This window comes from Nilaparvata lugens, chromosome 12, assembly GCF_014356525.2.
Source record: "Nilaparvata lugens isolate BPH chromosome 12, ASM1435652v1, whole genome shotgun sequence".
NCBI classification, from domain to species: domain Eukaryota; kingdom Metazoa; phylum Arthropoda; class Insecta; order Hemiptera; family Delphacidae; genus Nilaparvata; species Nilaparvata lugens.
Window position 1 is genome coordinate 33920831 of NC_052515.1, and position 21481 is coordinate 33942311.

The 21481-nt window shown below is 31.5% G+C and overlaps 1 long non-coding RNA gene across 1 annotated transcript; it reads left to right on the top strand.

The window, feature by feature from the left end:
* Positions 1-2344: 2344 nt before the first annotated feature.
* On the top strand, positions 2345-11174 carry LOC120353904. Its single transcript, XR_005572691.1, has 4 exons — positions 2345-2419; positions 6078-6787; positions 9200-9409; positions 11057-11174. It is a non-coding gene; the product is annotated as an uncharacterized LOC120353904 (long non-coding RNA).
* The last annotated feature ends 10307 nt before the right edge of the window (positions 11175-21481 follow it).

Here is a 21481-nt window from a genome sequence, read left to right on the forward strand (position 1 = left end):
AGTCTCGCAAAAGCGGTAATTAGGAATGAATAGATATTGCACATTTAGTGTAAGCTAACAGTATAAAATGATCACTACAAAACTCAGTGGATGGGATGCCAATCATTTTTCTCAGAGCCTTCTTTCGCCACAGTTGAGGGTCAAGTTTAAGAGAGGGCCGGCTGCACCCTAACTTCGCCCTCCTTAGTTTGTAATGAAGGCAGCGATTCAATTCAATCCAATTAATACATCTTTAGCACCAGGAGCATTACCCCAGATGTATTCCATACATCAAATGCACATGGAAAAATGCATAATAGGCATTGTTGACGAAATAAAAGCTGGTATAATATTTCAACTTGCCAAGTAAATTATGTCACTGTCTAATATTTTACAAAGGTCCGTTGTATGAGTATCCCAGCTCAGCTTAGAATTCAGGTGTATGCTTAAAATTGACATTCTTGGTCTCCCTAGCAGGTTTTAAGCTAAACAGTAAGGACTCTTTTTGTTTCTATTCACAATCAACCTATCTACACTGAACCAATACTCAGTTCTGTCAACAATTAGTGCTTTTAATGGCCTAGCTTTCTAGTGCTTTTTGCGGCCTAACTAGTGAGCGAATAGGGCTGGAGAACTCGCTCAAAATGCCGCTGTCAGCTGTTCTATTGAAAGCAGTGGAGAGTCAAAAGCAAAAATTGCATTGAGTCGATAGTCAATTGCATAAAATTAATAGTCTAGCCGACCTGACAACTGATTTGTCATTTGTAATAATTTACATAATATAATTATATGTTTACTTATAATTATTATAGATTACAACAAATTTCTCTCAATTCTGTTCTTTTATATTACCATCAAAGGGATGAGTCAATTTCGTAGGCTAAACAACTCGATCTCACGATCTGTAATTCTCTATAATGGTTTAAAGAATATGTCTTGAAAATTTGAAGTTGATTAATGAAAGCAATCGTAAGTAATCGTCGAACAAACAAACGAATCCACAATCAGACAACGACCTGAGAGTCTCCAGTTATCAGTAAGAATTCCACGCTTGTTCTATGGTGCTTTCACTAATGATTTTTCAATCATTAATCTACAAATATTTCATTTCAAGTTTAATAGGTAGATAGCCTTACTCTTTTTCAACTCTACCACCACTCAATATCTATGTTCAATGGAAAGTGGAGATCCAACCCTATTCGGACTCAGTCATCTATCCAAATTGGGGGAGATATAGCATATAGTAAAGATATTGTTCAATTTAGAGAATATCATTATATATGTTTAATTTAGTAAAGATACTATTAATTTGTCTCTTGATATTGTCATTGAAAAATAGTTAACCGAGCGAAGTGAGGTCTAAGATTCAAGTCAACGGTTGTGCATTTCATTTTATGTTTGCATTTCTCTTTTTGTAGCTCATGCAGTTGGTAACGAGCGTGGTTCATGAATCAAAGGTTGTGCTATTTATTTATGTTTACAAGAGATTTATACAGAAGAGAAAACAATCAAAAAATAAAATGTCATGATTATATTCACAGAGGTGTTCATTTTTCTCAAGATGATATTCAGCTATCAATACATCAGATCATTCCAAAAAGAATTCAGTTTTAGATACATTCTTTTGAAAAAGTTATTGGAAAATTTAGCTGAGGACTTTCAGCCTTTCTCATTTCAATGCCTTGACTATCTAGAATATACAGTTACTTTTTTCCTCCCCCCCCATTGAATTAACAGGAAACTAATACTTTGAGAGATATCTACGAAAAAGAAACCAATCTAAAAAGGAAAATGTTCATAGCTGTCTATGCTATTTTCTTCGAGATACGCAATATTGATCTATCAATACATAGAATTATTTAAAAAAACCTTTTGAATACATTCTTGAAAAAGTTTCCTTAGAAAATTAAGTTTGAGGGAAATTCACAATGATCTATAACAAATATGTTATCATTGTTCATCTATAAAGGGCTTTATCTCTGCTTCTACACAACATAAATGATTGATTAATTTACCATATGAGAGTAAATTAAGTTTCCTACAAAATATGTCTCCATAAAAATCTCCAGAAAATGCTCAATTTTGGAGATATTCAGGAAAAACTGTTATCCATGCAAAAAATCTCTACACTGCAGTTAGCCTACAGCCTGCAGTCTCTAAGAATTCAGACTGGATTGTTCGACCGGCAGCGCTACCTAGCGTCTTTATTCTGATACTATCACGACGTGGTTCAGCTTTTAACCGCTAGATGGTGCAAGCTGTACAGTAGCTCTATGTGTTATCAGCCGGCCGGTGTTTGGCCTTTCAACAATAGACGCAACAGAACAAAACTTGCTATCTTTATATTTTCGAAAACGAAATAACGCGAAAAGGCCGAATCCTGTGCAGTTTGGAAGAGAAATATGCTTGAAATGGTTGAGTGTTAATCGATGGAAATGAGGTTAGTTGATTTTTTAGCATTTTACAGGTAATTATATGGCAAATTGATGTTTTCATGTGGGGTATGTTATCACAAGTATTAGCTTATATTTATTCAAACAATAAATTATCATTGATAGTTGACCTATATTTGTAAATTTCATGATATAAATGAACTATTTATTCAAACAATAAATTATCATTGATAGTTGACCTATATTATTTGTAAATTCCATGATATAAATATACTGTGAAGTTGATAAATGATAGTCAGTAAATGATTAAGCGTTATTTGGAATGATAAAAAAAATATTAACTTAGGCGGAGTTAGAACTTTAATGTCATCTGTACCACTCAACCTCGTTAATTTTACTTATGAATAAATCTTTTTTATGTTTTAATCTTCAGTATTCTGCTTTGAGCTTCTTTCAACTTATTAGTAGCTATACTTATTATTTTAATTTTCATTACATCCATTCAGGATTGAGGAGGTTTATAATTTGTTATTCTATTGATGAATGTCTTCCGTGTTAGTACCGTATAATTTTAATGAAAATTAAATTATTATTTATTGTTCGTCAAGTTGTTCCATGATAAAAAACAGATTGCATATTTTTTCTGTTATACTAAACTTCAAACTAATAAAATGTATGCCTGACATTTCTGTGAAAAAGAGAAACTATGAAACTAATATTGTGATTAATTTTACTTCATAATAAACATCTCCTTGTTATCACAACTAAACGCAAAAATAGGTAGACGTTTTCAAGTTTGCTATGCCATCAATCAATTTGACTGTAGGCTTCCTATAATATTATTGGAACTTGGAGATGGGTAAAATTTCTGAGATCTTCCTCAACAATTTTGTTCATATTCTCAATATTTTTGTTTATTAGATCAGAAATAGCGTTCAAAACTAATACCGGTGTAACTGAGATATGAGCTTTTCCTTTCTATTGCTATTTCAACTTAAAATGCTTCTTATATTATATATTTTTTCATATAATCAAACATTAATTTTATTACCGTAGACTATCTGTATAAATCAATCTGGATATAGAACAACTGCATAATTAAATTGCCAATAATTACTTCAGTTAATTATTCTATACTACTTCATAAATGACACTATTAATCCCATCGTTTCTAAAAAATAGTTACAATGATTTATAATCAATCAATCAATCTCAAATGAATAGGCAATTATGTTTAGTTAATTAATTTTGTTTGTGCTAACTAGTACAACAATAATCAGCGTCTCCAATAGAAGGATTACGACACAGTTGCACGGACTTCTATTAAGTTTAACAGCGGTTGAAATAGGACTTTGCATAATCATTCGATTAATTTATTTTTCATGAGAATTGATTCAATTTAACCGCGGTCAAATTGATAGAGTTTTGGTATCCGGGAGTAGATCATCCTGAACTGTATTTACAACGGAAAATAAGTCAAGTGTTGTTCAATCAGAGATGTATAATATGAAGCTATTGGAGTTGGGAATATTTGCTACTGTCGGAATATTATTTTATTAATAGAATCTCATCAATAGTGAGGTTCACGTTATAATGGCAGTGGAGAAAGATAGAAGAACAACGTTGCCGATCCACAGTCATGTCAATGTCATCTATAGACGGTATAGCTGATACAGGTTTATTGATGTAATATTAACTGTTCATTCACATTTAAAATAATCAATTATATTATTTATAAAGCAAGAACTTTTATTTTTTAATAATTTTGTAATGAATTTTCATAATTAAGAAGAAATATTTTGTTAATTAATTATTAATTCTACATTGTTAAAATACGCTCTGGCAACAGATCAAAGCGAGAAAGAGATAGCACCCTCAGCTTTGTTGTAAGATAGACAAGGATAGCAATGCTAATCAAACACTGTCATTATAACGTGGACCTCACTATAGTATAATCATAGAGAAACAATAGCAGATTAGATATTCCATGGTATAGGGAGTTTATGTCGCAACTTTTACTGTTGACTCAAGTCGATTATTGTCGATTTTTACTGTTTTAGTTGGGTGAGAGTGTATGAATGATACAATTTGAGAGACTACCAGCGTCACACAGCTTCACGGGAATGAACTACGGGGACTATCGGCTTGAGATAACAGTAAAAGTTGCGACATAAACGCCCTATACCATGGGATATCTACTTGTGCTATTGTTTCTTTATGGTATAATTCAGAGCCTTTATAATTCAGAGACCCGGGTTCTAATCCCGGCCTGGGCAAGATATTTTTCTCGGGCCATTCCCATGTTTCGGATGGACACGTTACTGTCCCGGCAGCCTGATAACAAAATAAATTGTTATTATTTTAGACTGTCAGTCCCGGCTGCCTTATAACAGTCGTTAGGTCATGTCAGAGGCCCTGAAATTATATAGTGCGACCTCCTGAGAACTCTGACATTAGACCTGAGCTAGATAGGTCATTCAATAGTCAATATTTTTATTAAAATATTGATTATTATAATAATTATATTAAATACTATTATATTTAGTGAGCATTTTCTGTAAGTTTTTATTCATTTATTTATGTATCTATGTATGTCAAACGGTTCTCGAAAACGTCTCTAATGATTTTCACGAAATTTGGACCATAGTAGGTTTTTGATATAAAATTCGATTCACTAGGTCTCATCCCTGGGAAAACTCGTTGAAGGACAAAAAAAGGATAATAATTGAATCGCTAATTGCAGAAAGGAAACATGTCCAACTTTTTCAATAATGGTTTTTTTTTTCAAAAAATCAACTATTTTAATGCCGATACATCGTTTACTGTAGGAAGGATACATGTCCAACTGAAAGCATTGTAATGACGACGTTTTGAATATATCGTTTACTACAGGTTTAGGTTCAGGTTTAAATAAGTTTTTTGTCTCTCCTGTAAAATTATGAAAACTGGACATGTTGCCCAATAATTGATGGATTATGTTGAATAATAATTATCATTCATCCTTGGAAAAACAGCTGATAATTTCGTCGTCTGTTGATAATAGAAGTGAGTGAATGAGTGCATGTGTGTGGGACTGAGAAAAATTATGACTCAGCTGTTGAACTATTCCAATCATTCAATCAGGTACTTAGTACCGGTTGCACAAAAGCCGGTTAAATTTTAATCATGATCAATTCCATGAGAACCAATCAGAGAAGCCGTCTTTCTCTTGGTCTTCTCTGATTTGGTTCACGTGAAATAAATAAGGATTAAAATTTAATCGGTTTTAGTGCGACCGGGACTTTGTGAGAGAGATTTTTGCATTTCACTAGGAATTTCAATCTCAATCCCAATCCACTGTGATTAGATAGAACCTAAATATAAAGAAAATAAAAATCTCAGTACCCTTTTTTTGAAATATTTTATCACAAAATGGTTCATTTTCTTTATATTTATATTACAAGTAACCCTATACAGAAAAGAGATAAAAATAGATAGAACCTTTCTGTATAAACTATAAATATATTATAATCTCCTCTTTCGTATTAAATTTTCTATGATTTTGTACTCCAGATCGAAGCTCGGTCTCCCAATATTAAATAATAATAATAATAATTAATAATATATTATTATTAGACTAAACAAAGTATAAACTGTTGAACAAGAGTGTTGTCATGGGCTGTTGGGGTGTGTGTGGGTTAGTGTTGATGTGTGAATGTGTTGCAGGTGCAGCTTGTGGCAAGCTGCAAGCTGATCAGTCATGATCCTCAAGTGTGAATTTGTTGCAAGTGCAACTTGTGGCGTGCTGCAAGCAGATCAATCATGATCCCTTTCAACTTCTGTGCCTCTAGAAGACCCACACTACTGTAGTTGACACGTCGACTGTTCCGGACTCTTTTTACCCGCCCCATTCTCAACATAGCATCATTTTGAAAAACAAATTCACGAACCTAAGTTGATCACCAAACTATCAGAAAATGACTTCAAAAATTATTATCAATCTTATTCTGTGAAGATACGACTTACTTATTAGATAATAATTAAATATCTAAATATCTTGGACCCCCGAGGGGGACACCCCTCTTGAGTTGGTATAGCCTACCCGTACCCTAAGAAAGTAGTTCCCCTATGAAATAATCTATTTACTCTTTATAACTTTACTGATGGCTTCAGAAGTGAAATAACTGATAATACATACATAGATGGATATTCGTTTTTTGTTTTTACAGACTAAAACTCGATAAACGCTGAGAACTAGTTAGCACATTATTGTATTACTACGCGGAATGTTCTAGAAGAAATTTTCAAGAACTCAACTCAAGCCCAACCTAACCCTAAGCTAACTAACGAGTAACGTCCAGCGTCATTCTGATTCTGTCTTTCTGTCTGTCTTTTGTCTTTAGAACTCATGCTGTTCGGATCTCCTTTGATTGCTGGTGAGTACAATTTATTCTTCTTCAAAAGTTTTGTTTTCAGTGATAAGTCTCCTTCAAACTTGAATAATATGTTTCATTAGTTTTTGTTTCAAGTCGGCAGTGCTTATTAATCTTGTATATTCGATTTTAGAGTTGTTTAGAAGCAACAAGTAGACCTACTATAGCCATCTTTGAGTATTCAAGTATTAGATTAGGTGTAGATATATCAAGAATTATTGTTGCCCATTTGCTACTTGTACTTTCAAAACTTGCAGATGGCGATTAATTATATCTATTCTACTATTATTTGGGCTAATAGCCTATTTTAAATAAATTTTCAAAGTTTTTAGATTCCAACGTTAGCATGGTCAGTCATGTCATATTGTTTTTCCTCTACGAAGCTTTTAGCTTCTAGGTAAACCATATTAAATGAGTTTCAGTGTTTCATTTTATCGAAACTTATTATGGAATATTAATTTCCATAGTTTGCTATTGATCATTGTTGAATAAATAATTGGAAATTATTGCAGATGTTGATGTAGTTCATATTGCACAGGGATTGGATTTTTATTAGAGGTTGACGTGATTACATAGACCTACACGTTACAGTAATAAGTACCTAAATTAGGTAGTAGGTACTATGTATTTGTATTTTTTTCTAACGACGTTGTTAAGTGGTTGAGTGGACATTATTGTCCAAAATTCGCCATGTTAGCAAAAATAATAAAGTCATATCTTATAGTCATTATATCTATTATAGCTAATCATTCTGAACTTTAATAGAGTTTTTCTCCATTGAATTCTATCATTCCTTGGATGCAATTATTTTTTCCTGTGTATGACACTAATTCAATTAATAGAAATCATTCAATTGTAATAATTATATTGTAATTAACAACTGAATAATTTGATAATTGGAAGCTTATGCATCCATTTTCCATCTAATTACGTGAGGCAAGTGATTATTCTTGAAACAATGAGGTTGATGCTGAGTAAATTGAACAAAAATTGCAAAGTTAATGAAGGGTTTTTCCATTACGGATGATGCTCACATGAGCTTTTTGCTTGTGCGTGGGTAATGGCAAGTGCGATGGTGATTTGATGAGATGATCAAACGTCCATGTCTACCTCCGGGATTCGAACCCGCGACCAGGTAGAGCTAGCAGACTGAAGGGTGCAATGCCTTCTCGGCTATCCTTGCATTAATGATCATACAATTTTCGAAGATCAAACATTAAATGATATTCTAATTTTTTTTCATTAATGATGCTATGAAATTTCATTTAGTGAACTGAATGTCGAAAATTTCTCTTCTAATTTCAATTTTCAAAGATACAAGAACTTGAATTTAAATTTCATACACTTTATCTGTAACTTCCTTACAAAATACTACTTCCTTTTGATTTCTCTCCAATTTGATTCTGGGAAATGTAATTTTTCCTAAAAATTATAGGCTAGTATGAAATTTATTTCAGTGAACTGAACGTTGAAAATATTATAATTTTAATTTTCAATCGTTTCATAATCCAAAAATAACTTGATTAAAATATTATTCTTGATTAATTTATGATCAAATACTAGGCAACAGCACTGAAAAATTCCTTTCAATTTATTGTATTTTTGTCTCTTGAATTTGATTTCGTGAAATGCTTTGTACTGCTAGATTTTATTGTGTTACTGAAATTGATGATCTTTTGCCTTAATTGACTGCCTTGTTTTAAATATCTATATAAATAAAAATCGAGCCTCAAATTTTGACATTCAATAACTTTTTTATGTGTGCAACGAATTTGATGATTTTTTTTAGTTGTGTTCGTTATGTTCAGGACCAGGTTTATGGCCCATCAAATTTATAATCTGACTCCAGGACTCCCTTTCCTACGGTCCTTCAAAGTTTACTTGTAATCCTCATGGGAGAAGATTTGTGAGCTGGCCACACAAAAAAATAAAAATCAGCTGCTATAATCATTGCGTCATACAACAGCCGTCGGTAGATAGTAGACAAGAGTGTGTGCTGCTCCATAACCACCCATGTATTTTATCCTAAACGCACCGTCTAAAAACAAAATGACTGTTCTGTGTGTAACCATGCAACAGTGCAGCCTCAGGTCAAAGACTTTCATGCTTTCATTGCATTTCTAAAATAATTGTGCTGTCTTCCGTGTTTAGAATTAATTGATTTTCAGTAAATTATTTATTCTGCAGTTGAAAAATTATATAAATAAATTGCCGCATCGCGCCTCCTCAGTTGTGCATCCAGCTAAAGTTTTTTCATGAGATGCGTTGAACTATTTGGCGGTACAAAGTTCGCCGGGCCAGCTAGTAGTTTATAAACTTTTTGAAATGAATTGTTCCATAGTTCAGCAGCATAAGATTGTAAGATAAAAAAAAATTTGAGGAGGTAAATAACAATATTTCGGTTTATTATTTCAGATAAAAACATAATCCTGCACTTGAGGAGTCTGCACTCCTAAAGTCTGCTCTTGAAGAGTCTACAGTCTACACTTTATAATATTCACTTTATTGATTGTGGATGATCATTTTTACATCATGGATCAAATCATCAGGAATGGGTCAACGTTCGTTGTGATAAGAGTTATGGATGACTCAACATTCCTTACTCATAAATACAGGATAAGGTGGGTGAGTGCATTTTAATTCTATTCTTGATGATATTTTATGACTTCATCAACTTGTCCATTTTTCATGACTCCTAGTCTTCAGATGGAAATAAATTGGAAGTTGCATTTGTTCAAATGCTAATTAACGAATAATTATTATTAAACTAGAATCCCAATTAAATGTTGTAAATTGGGATTTTCGTTTAATAATAATTATTATTCCTCAGTCTTCATTGCCTATATTAAATTGAGTTGATGAGTCCTTTCTTCATGACTCCTAGTCTTCAGATGGAAATGAATTGGGAGTTGCATTTGTTCAAATGCTAATTAATGAATAATTATTATTGAATTAAAATCCCACTTGAATGCTGTAAATTGGGATTCTCGTTCAATGATAATTATTCCTCACTCTTCATTGATGTGAGGATGTCTAATGAATAATAACGAATTCAATCATGAATCCATATGCTCTTATCAGGCGTAGACTATAAACTATTTTCTGTCAACATTGAAATGAATAGTAATATATGGGAAATGAATGATAGAATAAAAATATTAATAGAAGGTATAATTTTGAGATGAACAGAATTTTTTTAATGACTCTGATGTAGTGGTTTGAGAGTATTTCTATTATACTTGTTTGGACCAATTTTGAACCAGTGTATTGACGCATATAATTAATATTGATGCTAATAATCGGAATTGATAATTTATTGCTAAACAAGTGGCATAAAATCTTGATAAATTGAACGTTTTTGAAACAAGTTTTAGCAACTTGAACTACTTTGTTGGTATAGTTGTTCCATCAATTTTGGTAGTATAGAATTCAGTTAATTTTATCTAATTATTATTTAACGAAAATCCTAAATAAATGCTGCAAATCACCCCGAAGACCTCTGCTACAGCAGAGGTCTACAAAAGGGCTAACAGCTAGATGGAAATTCCCGGGCTGACAACTAATTTTTGGATAGTAGTTCTCATCGAATTTCCATCTAGCTGTTAGCCCTATTGTCAATGTCTGCTGTAGCAGAGGTCTTCGGGGTGATTTGCAGCATTTATTTAGGATTTTCGTTAAATAATAATTATATATTAATTAGCATTTGAATAAATGCATTCTCTATTTAATTCCATCTGTAATTTTATCTGTATTCATCCTGCCTCCAAATTCTTCTGAGTTTGTCCTAGTTCTCCTGTTGATAATTTTTGGCTCACTTCAATTCTCCTCGTCTTTTTTGTAGCTAATTGACGTACTGTGATTATAATTTAAACTATTTTTCAAATTTCATTCCTATATTATTGTATATGTTAATCTTTCTACTATACATAAGAATGGATAATAGTTGTGTACTTAATCCCACACAAGGTTGTCATGTGAGTACATACAGTAAACAATTATATGCACTTTTTTACATACTATTGTACTATGTACAATATATGTACTTTCAACAGTTCATAATTTCTAATTTCCTCAAATACAATATTTTTTGAATCATGTTTGCATTTCAATACTTGTAAGCATGTTTACATTTTTATTAAACAGGCTAACATTGAATTTATTCTATTTTTTTAAAGTAAGTGTTATTTGCTGCCTTTTTTACATGAATGTTTCTTTGCAATTGATTTTATTATAGTGTATGAAAATACTGACCTTTAATTCTTGCTATTCCAGGTGGAGAATGGACAGAATAATAAAAAATGATAATTTTTTATTTAATTCACTGGACATCTTTATAACTTTCAAGAACTTGGTGAATCCATCACATCAAAAACAAGTTCTAAGGAGCCAGCAATTCATTCACATCAATTCAATTCAGGTGATTATTAAATTTATCCACTTGATTCTGCTAACATTGTGACTAACTCAACATTTCACTTTTATTATTTTCTTAGTATAGATAATTATCAATTTACTTATTAATATTTCAATTCATTTATCAATTTATGATTCAACACTTTTATTTTTTTATTCCCCTGGTATAAATAATTTTTATCGCTACCTTCTACCAACCCTTTATCTATTATTCATAGTATCATACACAATTTTATTGTCTTTTTTCTTCATGGCTCGGACTCTTGATATAAATAAAACTAAATATCTCAGTACCCTTTAAAATTATTTTGTCACAACATGTTTTGGACATTAATATCATTTTAAAGTTTATTTTCTTAAAAATGTCATTTTCAAGTTCATTTTCTTAAAAATGTCATTTTCAAGTTCATTTTCTTGAAAATGGCATTAATGTCCAAAACATGATTTAACAAAATGATTAAAAAGAAATTGAATAATTTAAATATATCATACACGATTATACTTGACTTGATTTAATCTTGAACTCTAAACATCCAATTCTTTGAAAACTATTTATTTCATGTTTCGGGTGTTTTGTCGTTTCCACATCTTATTAAATTCATCTTCACCAAGCTAGTTTTGATGCTCATAACATCATCTTTATTGGTATTTTTGTTGAACGTTTCAGTCTAAATCATAAGTAGCCTACAACTGAAGTTGGTGCATTGGTGCAAGTGAGCATTGAAACTAGCATGAATAGAATACGGTAAAATGACAACTGACAACATCTCTGTATTCAGTTTATATTTTCATGTCTGTATTTTCACGTAAAAATAGATAAATACTTGTGGTAACTCCCACCCAACTTATCTGAAAACTACAAAATTGATAAAATAATTTATTTATCACATTGTGTTTAAAAATTCTTGATTTCTGGAAAGCCAAAACTGTCCCATTTCTATACAGTTCATATCAAAAATATTGATGCTTGTGCATGGCTAATGGAAAGTGCGATGGTGATTTTATTATTTATTGATTCATACAATAAGTAAGTCTACATCATCAAAATGATAGGGAGAGAAAAAATAAGGTAACCTTGTGCTATTCTCCCAAATTTAGATAAGGTTACACTTAGTCCAAAATAGGTCAAGTCCTGTAGTTGTTCACTTCAAAAAAATGTAAGTCCTTAATCATTTTCACAAAGTAGATTTTAAAATTTAGATGCTTCAAAACCAAACACTGAAGAAATATTTCAAATTATCACTAAAATTGGAAATATTCACATATTAAAGAAATAATTTTTAAGGACTAGGACTGAAAACAAACTCAATTCTAGGTGAATTTATTCTTTATTGATTGATACAATAAGTAGATCATCAAAATGATAGGGAGAGAAAAAATAAGGTAACCTTGTGATATTCGTCTCCCAAATTTAGCTAAGGTTACACATAGTTCAAAATAGTTCAAGACCTGTAGTTGTTCACTTCAAAAAATTGTCACTCCTCAATTATTTTCACAAAGTAGATTTTCAAATTTAGATGCTTCAAAACTAAACACAAGAAATTCCTTTTGTGTATATGAGAAGTTGATATTGTGGTAATTATTCATATTAAATGAAAAAGACCAAGAAATTGTCAAAAAACTACAGATTTATTGATACTTAGAAATTTCTAAGTATCGAATAGTTTCTTATTATCAATAAATCTGTGATTTTTTTGACAATGTCTTAGTCTCTTTCATTTAACAGGAGAAATATTTCACATTATCACTAGAATAGGAAATATTTACATATAAAACAAATAATTTTGAAGGACTACCGGTAGTACTAAAAGGAAATCTAACTATCATATAATTTCTTAGTATCAATAAATCTGTGATTTTTTGACAATGTCTTAGTCTTTTTCATTTAACAGGAGAAATATTTCACATCACTAGAATAGGAAATATTTACATATTAAAGAAATAATTTTGAAGGACTAGTACTAAAATAGGAAATCATCAATGTGAAATTGAGATAGGTAATATCAGCCACTTCATCTGTTCAATTAAAAATAGTCAATATTGCATTCTCATTGCAGGCTCATTCCGTGATATTTAATATGAAACCCTAATTTGAGTACTTAATTATTTGCAATATTAACTATGTTTAATTGAACAGATGAAGTGGCTGATATTACCTATCTCAATTTCACATTTATGTGTGTTGATTACTAATTTCTTAGTATCAATAAATCTGTGGTTTTTTGACAATTTCTTAGTCTTTTTCATTTAACAGGAGAAATATTTCACATTATCACTAAAATAGGAAATATTTACATACCGTATTGAAGAAAAAATTTTGAAAGACTAGAACTAAAAAAAACAAACTTAAATTTTAAGTTTAAATCTTAAAACCAATCTTAAAACTTAATTATCAAAGGCTTTTAGATTAAATCTAAATAGCCTTCTATAGGAAATATTTACATATTGAAGAAAAAATTTTGAAAGACTAGAACTTAAAATTGTTTTTTTTTAGTTCTAGTCTTTCAAATTTTTTTCTTCAATATGTAAATATTTCCTATAGAAGGCTATTTAGATTTAATCTAAAAGCCTTTGATAATAAATTTTACAGAGAAAATAGCATGCTAACCTTATTGATTTGGGTTTAGCAAACTTTGCAGGCAATGATTATTATCGTTTTATAGATGATAGCCGTCAGGCTCGCTTCGCTCGCCATGTCCGTCTAGCCAGGGGGCTCCGCCCCCTGGACCCCCGACTGGATCGTCCAAGATTGAGGTTAGCAGGCTCGCTTCGCTCGCCTGCATTTTTCATTTGAGCATTTTTATCATATGTTAGGACAATCCAGTCGGGGGTCCAGACTAAACGTCTGGCTAAACGGATATGGCGAGCGAAGCGAGCCTGACGGCTAGAAATATAATATTCCCAGGATTGAAGTAGCAGTGCCCAATCAATTTTTCCGCGATAAATGCATTTAAATCTTCAATTTGGTGCCAACCCAACAAAGTCAACTCAACTTAATGCCAACCTGACAAAATTATTAATTAGTTGCCAGTTAACAACTGTTTCGAAGAGGTACTCTATCTAGATTATAGTTCTATAGTAACATATGATATGGAAATTTCAATTATAATTAAAAGATTGAGAGAAGAAGAATATACATGCTAAAAGACGAACTTTAAACCCTTAAAAACAACCCTTAGAGTTGAAATATTGCCAAAAGATTTCTTAGTGCGCCTCTAAAGGGCCAACTGAACATACCTACCAAATTTCAACGTTTTTGGTCCGGTAGATTTTTAGATATGCGAGTGAGTGAGTGAGTCAGTCAGTCAGTGAGTGAGTGCCATTTTGCTTTTATATATATAGATCAAACACCATACCGGCCGGTGTTATTGGAACCCACTACCAGGTAGCACTACAGTATAACTATATAACATTGAGTTATAACTACAGTAACTATACAGAGTGAGTAATATGTATAGGAACCCTTCAATAAATTGGAGACTGTTGTAGATATAATACTGTAACTTCCAGGATAAGTTATCGGTCAAATACTCTACCTATTGACGTGCAACTGAATTTCAACCCATCGTAAGGTGGTGACTTAGGGGTTGTAACTAGAACATTTCAAATGTAAACACCCATTGTGTGGTACAATGCCTTTTTAGAACAAGAAAGATAAAAATGGCATCGATAAAAATGTTCTATGATACTTGTATCCGAAATGGCGGCTGATTGATGTTTTAGTTTTTGAAGAAATGAGGGGTTGTAACTAAAATATTTTGAATGTCAACACCCATTGTGTGATACATCAATTTCAAGGTGTTTCTAACACTAGAAAGATGACATCAACAAAATGCTCCATTATACTTTTATCCAAAATGGCGGTTGATTGAAGTTTGATTTTTTAAAGAAATAATTGATAAATTTTAATCAGCCGCCATTTTGGATAAAAGTATCATAGAACATTTTTATTGATGTTCATATTTCTTGTATTAGAAACATCTTGAAATTGATGTACCACACAATGGGTGTTAACATTCAAAATATTTTAGTTAAAACCCTCATTTCTTCAAAAACTAAAACATCAATCAGCCGCCATTTCGAATACATGTATCAAAGAACATTTTTATCGATGCCATCTTTCTTGTTTTAAAAAGGCATTTTAAATGATGCACATTTAAAATATTCTAGTTACAACCCCTAAGTCACCCCCTTATAAGGGGTTGAAATTCAGTTGTACGTCAAAAGTTAGAGTATATGGCCAATAAATTGTTCTGAAAGTTACAGTATTATATCCACAACAGTCCAATTTATTGAAGGGTTTTTATACATATGACTCAGTCTGTCTAGTTACTGTAGGTAGTACTAGTACACTGTAGGCCTACTAAGTACGGTAAATAAATAACTTCCAGTCTTTACTTGATAGAAGATTAATTGTGGTGATGAATTCTAGTCGTCTCGGCTATATCCTGGTTAACCTTATTATTCTGTACCAATGTGTTTTGCCTTTGATTATTTTGTGAGAATAATTTATCAATTTTTATTATTCATAGGTGGACAAACGATTTATTTATAACACATTCAATGCTACAATAATCCTGTACTCCATTCTATAAATTATTATAAGCAATATTAGACAATAGATTGACAGATGATACACACGTTGTAAAAATCAATGTCATTGTAGAATATCCAAAAAATTGAATTTATTGTATTGACAGTTTTATTATTATTATAAGCAATATTAGACAATAGATTGACAGATACCGTAATACACATGTTGTAAAAATCAATATCATTGTACAATATCCAAAAAATTGAATTTATTGTATTGACAGTTTTATCTACTGTATTTGGTTTTCACATTCCTTGTATCAGAGGTGTACCTTGATGCTTGGCAAAAAACATCACATGGGATGTTTTATTCGATGAGATTTGAAACTGAAATTTGATAGAGAAGTTTATCACTTTAAAGTCTTTACTTTTAATCAGGATTTTCGTTTAATAATAACTATTCATCAATTAGCATTTGAACAAATGCAACTCCCATTTTATTTCCATCTGTAGACTGTAAAGTCCTTTTATTTATTTATATTTTTTACAGAGAAGCACGTTTAAAAATCACTTACATATTTGTTTGTGAATTGATCTATTCATTGACTTGATTTATAGTCAAAATGTTTTCACTTTTTTTAAATCACATAGTTTAAAAATCACTTACATATTTGTTTGTGAATTGATCTATTCATTGACTTGATTTATAGTCAAAATGTTTTCACTTTTTTAAAAATCACTCACGAATTTGTTTGTTTGTATTCACATATTAAGAAGCTAGTATTCTACTTTACTCCAGACCACTATAAGTTATTTTGTCATCTTGAATTTCCTCCTTTGAAGATAGAATCTATCTTATTCCTTTCCAGACTAAGATTTGTCGTGTTCATTAGAAAACTTAAATCTTGATGCAGTTGCGTGTTTACACCGGGATTGAACCGGTGTTTTTTAAACGTTTGTTATTAACTGATGTTAAAAACAAAAAGTCATTAACATAATATGTCAACAATTTTAAGATATTATATTAATAACATTTTCTTTAAAAGCAAGGAATTTTCTGTTGAAAACACGAGTTATTAACTTTTGTTAAGATACATTTTTGACGATTCAGTCAAGTTAATAACTCTTTGTTATTTATTCAACAAAGAAATCATTAACTCTTTGTTAATAACTCGTCTTATCACAGCTTTACTGTAGTGAACTGTAGGCTGTTATTGGTAATTGTTTTTACTCTACAAACATGAATATTCCTAGTTTGTCCCAACTTCATAGTTATTTCAAATTCAAAGTTGATCTTTTATGAGTTGACTTGAAATTTTAACTTGAAATTTATATAATATCTTTTTTAACAATTGTTGATTTTTTCAACAATTATTTTCTCATTCCTTAGAAACTTGAAAACCACTTAAATTTTTAAAATGATTCAATTTTCAATATCACTGAATATTTTTGTTTGATCTTTTTAAGCTCTGCTCCTATTGCATTCATATTTCATGAGTATAATGATTATTACATAATCATTATCCAAAATAAATAACCATTAATTATTTTTCAAATAATAAATATTATTTATGCTCATAAAATGCTCTCCACCATTGTGGAACCCCACCTCGCCAATAAAGGTCATAGAATTATTTTTAATGGTAATACATGATCTAGCTGCTCCCTTTTTTTAAAAACATTTTTGATATTAATATTAAAATTTAAATACATTTTCAACTTTGAATTTGAAATTGATTTATAGAAATTGAAATCAATTCAATTGTGAATAATGTTAAGAAGGCACTCAATCACATGAACCAAGTTGCAAGTTTCAATCATAATCTTTAATACAAAGTATTCTTCTCTTCTGATCCCTCCAAAGACCTTAACCTTAAACAGACCTGCATCTTTAAGTTCTTCGAATCTATCAATCTATTAATCTCCTTGTGTAATCACTTGATTTAAGCTTCATTTACACCAAAGTTATTATCAAAATGTTAATAAATTAGTAAGCCTTTTAGATTCTATTAGATTGAACATAACTTATCATAAACATTGTGTTTGTCAAGTTCCGTTGTTCAATCTAATAGAATCTAAAAGGATTGAGTTATTAACATTTTGTTAATAACTTTGGTGTAAACCCAGCTCTAGGCTTCGAAATTTCTTAGCAAGTCAGGTATTTTTTACCATTATTTTACATTATAATAATTGTATTTTTAATGTCATTTTTATAGTTAAAATCATAGTCCTACTTAATAGAGCATTTGATTAGATTGTGATAAAGGGACACTTTTTGCAGTGATCAATTATCTCTTTTTCAATTTCCTAAATAGTACATTGATTTTTTTGGAAAAAGAAAATCTGTTCTATGCCAACATCATTTTTGGGTAATGAATCACAATTCTAAAATGATGGAACATTATTAGATTCATTATAATCATTATAGATTCAATTCAAACTCATTCCAATCAATGTTTGGGAATGACTATTTTGGATTAATGTTATTTTTCTCTCACTATCACTAAAAACACTCAATTTGATGTGTCATGAGAATAGATGTGACTTTTTAAATTCCCAAGCTTCTGATCAATTCAAGTTATTCTGGAAATTGAGTCCTTCCAACTTGTTAAATTGAAAAAAAAAACGTTGATAATTTCTGAGTTTTTCTGAAACGGTTTTTCTAAAACAGCTCCTGTGCTATTTTGTTCTATTGCCTGCCTTAGAACTTAGTAGCTGCTATACTAGGAGCTGTATTCAAATCTTCTTCCTCTTTATTTACATTTTACATGGCGGAGGTTGGCTATCATGATTTAAATATAGGTATTTGCAGGAAAGTGTTTAGGATTTCATAATGCATTTGCATTAATAAGATAATAATAAACGTATTCAACCCAGATATTCCTGAATTAATTTTTTTCGATTTTTTTTTAAATTTTCATGTAGGCCTAACCCTCTTTGACCTCGAGGTTATACAACACATATTCATAGTTTTTTAACTTGCAAATATGTAAACCTTTAAAAAATCAGGCGTCCTATATATAGGTCAGTAGGAACATGGGGGAAAAAAATAGGTATCAACTGATAACAATGGCAGTGAGAAAAAAACTAAATTTATTCTACATTTATGAACACAAACCAACAAGTGAAGAGTACTCAGTGTTTTCATGGGTACAAATAGTTCATGGTTTAGTATGGTAGGTAACAAAACATTTTGTGTGCAGTCCAACGTCACATTTCTGGCATCTAGTGGTACATTTAGTATGACACAGTCCACATCGGGTTTGCTTTTCTTGAGGAATCACAAAGTGGTTCACGTGGTCAAACCTTGAGTCTGCTTTAGACATTTTTGATGACCGTCCAGCTTTGGATAAACGACCTTTACCAAATGTTCCGAGCAGGTTGCAGGCCAGTCTCCTTTGAAATGCTAAATGGTCCAGTTTACCTCCAGACATATGGTGCAGTTGCCAAGCATTTTGCTCTGCACTATCTATGCAGTCACTTATCAAGGGGAAATACCATTTCTTACCCCTGATCTGAATGCGGTACAAACTTACATTCTGATCAAATCGGTCAACTCCCCCCATTTTTTGATTGTATTTATTTATCATGTTTGGCTGAGGAATGAAAATATGTTTTTTTGTATTTTGGGAGAACCGTTTCACTTGTTGCATCGGCTGAATACCATCAGCATTGGAAGCTACCACAACAATGCTATTGTCATTCCATTTTGCAATGATAATATTTTTGTCATTTTCAGTTTTGTAGTCCAATGCACCCCTACCAATTTTCTTCAAATCTTCGTTTTTCTCCAAAGGACAATTTGGAATCCGATTTTCTCGCATCGTGCATGTTGCCTGTATGTTTTTATTATTCAGTTCTTGAAGCAGAGGCAATCCACCAAAAAAGCTATCAAAGAAAACATGGTATGGGAAATTACCATTTTGTTGTAGCATGTCACAGTAGTGCAAAACAACAGATGCTCCAAGGCCCAAATGAGCATAAACAGGATCAATAGTCTGAGACTTACCTTGATATGGATCTTTCCAAATGACACAACCTGTATGTGTTGCACCAACCCAAATTTTGTAGCCATACCGTATTGGTTTGTTTCTTATGAACTGCTTTAGGCTGTGCTGCCCAAAATAAGGCACCATCGACTCATCTACTGAATGATGTTCCTCGTGAGGTGCATTGTCAAAAAAGCTTTTGTTTAGAACATTGTATAAAGGCCGAACTTGAGCATACTTGTCACTTTTGTCCAAATCATCATTGTTACATACATGTAAGTTTGATGATAAATTCAAATCTATCCCTTGATATTGATTTGCATACCAAATCATTATGGGTATCAATAGATGTCTCCCAGAACATCCTTCTTCGAGGTACTGGACATACCCACTCAAAAGAAGAACTCCAATAAAACATTTCATTTCATCTTCTGAAACGTCACCTAACCGGTTCTGTAAAGCCACATAGTGGTTGGTTTTGTCAACTAACAATGATATTACGTCATCATCAAAGAAAACAAAAAACTGCTCCATTGGAGTTAAATTATTTTGTACTTGTTGCTTATTGCACCAGACAGTCTGGTCAGGTCTCAGATCATTATTACACCAATTGTAAGATATTTTTTTTTTCATTTTTAATTTTCTTCTGAGCAGGTGTTTTATTTACATTTTTTTCTTTTTTTGAGGATAATCTAGCTTTCTTGGCAGGGCCAATAGATGATTCCTCTTTGTCAGATAGAATATTCGGTTCTGAAATGGATAGTTCATTTACATCAGCGTGTGATTCACTGCTAGAACATACCTCATCATGTTCTTCAAACAGTTGACCAAGCTCAGCAAGAGCCAATAGCTGATTTCCTGAAAGGTTGTTGACAGTAGGATTATCTTCTTCTCCAGAATCTTCATCAGTTACATCATCATTGACATTGACAGGAGGTTGAATGTAGATGTCAATTGCATTGTCGGGTTGCAAAGTAACATCACCATAGAGTGCCATTTGGGTAGGCCGCAAGGCTTTGAGTTCATTTCCAATACCATGGATCAACTATAATAGTTCTATCATTGAATAATTCCATAAATCCAATAGACTTATAGTGACTGTGATGGCAATGAGTAATATTATTCATGTCTCCCTCCTCAGACTTTTCTTTACCAGGTTCTCTTGACCTTCTTTCCTAGTCACAGGATGTTGGTACCCGTTGAATGTTGTCCCTTGTCTTTTTCATGAGACTTTTTCTCGCAAAGAGAAGTTTTTCTATTTAACATGCTAGAAACAATTCAAAGGAATGGGGCTAATAAATTATTTGTTCTGAGAAATGAGAAGACATTTACTCTCTTTTCTGGATTTATTCTGTGAATCAGTTTCAGATAATGAACTGTTTCCAATAACATTGAATTGAACAAATTTTTAAGATTTATTGAATGATTAATTTGAAAGATCAAACCGAAAAAAAAGAATTCTTTCAAGGAAAAGTCTTATTGGACGGCTTTGAGTGTTTTTGTCACATTGATCAGATGTTTCTCTCCAATGCCTGAAAAATGTGTGCTGCAATCGAAATGGTTTGCAGTGTGTTGTGGACTATCTGTCTCCATGATCAAAGACTGTCATGCACATCAATTCATTGTCTTCTAAAAACCAAAAATCCAATCATTAACATTTTGATCAAGTTCATTTACATGTAAATCTCCTTCTTTGCATTGCATGTAATAAATTCTAATCTCAGATATCAAATGAGATACTTTTTAGTATAACTTACACATA